The 1,184-nt window shown below is 51.4% G+C and overlaps 1 non-coding gene across 1 annotated transcript; it reads left to right on the top strand.

The window, feature by feature from the left end:
- The first annotated feature begins 653 nt into the window (after nt 1-653).
- On the top strand, nt 654-824 carry LOC122143330. Its single transcript, XR_006159112.1, has one exon. It is a non-coding gene; the product is annotated as a U1 spliceosomal RNA (small nuclear RNA).
- Nucleotides 825-1,184: the final 360 nt, after the last annotated feature.

Below are 1,184 nucleotides of genomic sequence, written 5' to 3'. Positions count from 1 at the left end.
CTGGGCCAACATCGGTGCCGGTTTGTGTGCCAGCTGTTTTCACAAAATAAAAAATAGCCAAATTTCGGCCAGAGAGCTTAATCTGCCACCTTTCGCCAGACCTGCCTCCGCTCGCCTGAGCTGATCTGGATGACATGAGGCACGCGGGCCTGGCGACGAACCGGCTTGGGGGAGTTACTTAGCGATGCCTCGCATCTCCCTCTTGCAGATGCCGTGGTTGTTGCCGTATTGAGAGTTCTCCTGGATGCATCCACCTGAGTAACTTGGAGTCTTTCACAACGCAGCTGATGCATCGAAGTCAGGTGTGTTTGGTTAAAGGAGTCATCTAAAACATATGGAGACCCTTTGAGACACCCATCAGATCTTCGAAGTCTCTACTAATGAGCTGATGATCTGAACTGTGGGTGCGTTTGATTAAGGTGACATAGAACACATCTGGCGCAGTAAGCTGGGGGCCTCCAGGAACGCCGGGTTGGGAAACACCTGATCTAAAAACTAGGGTTGGGGTTAGCCGGCTCAAGCCAACGCTTTTGGCAGTTTGTAGGCCAGTAACGGAAGGCAGCCGCCCTTCCTTTGCTAGGGGGCGGGGTTCACCGTTTGATGAGGACGGTAGAGACGGAAATGGTGTGCTCTGACTGGCCGCCTGGGCCTTCATACTTACCTGGCAGGGGAGACACCATGATCAAGAAGGCGGTTCACCCAGGGCTTAGGCTCGTCCCCATTGCACTCGCCGTGAAGCGATGGACTCTCATGAACTCCCCCAAATGTGGGAATCTCGACTGCATAAGTTATGGTAGTGGGGGACTGCGCTCAGCCTCCCCCCCTGGAAAGTGCTGGTTGAAAAAGCAGATGGGTTTTTTTCTCCCTGATCTTTTTTATACAGAGCGCTTTGTTCTGATCCAGAGAGCAGCCCAGAAATGAGGACCTCCTCGTCCCTATGCTTGGTATGGGCTACAGCGTGTGTAAAAAAAAAAAGTCACTGCGCTTCTTGAAAAATCGGCCCCTGGTGGGTTCAAATTTCTCTGAACCTCACTTTTCAAGTCGATTCGGACTGACTGCTGCCGAAGCTGTAGTTGTTTTCATGATTGTTTGGTTGTCCTTTTTCATTCCTTTCATTTTTTTCTTCACCTTACAGCGCCACCAATTGGCCAGTCACAGCACACCTTTTTCTCCCTGACCACAGA

This window comes from Cyprinus carpio, unplaced genomic scaffold, assembly GCF_018340385.1.
Source record: "Cyprinus carpio isolate SPL01 unplaced genomic scaffold, ASM1834038v1 S000002046, whole genome shotgun sequence".
Classification (NCBI taxonomy): Eukaryota; Metazoa; Chordata; class Actinopteri; order Cypriniformes; family Cyprinidae; genus Cyprinus; species Cyprinus carpio.
This window is presented reverse-complemented; position numbering and strand designations above follow the sequence as displayed.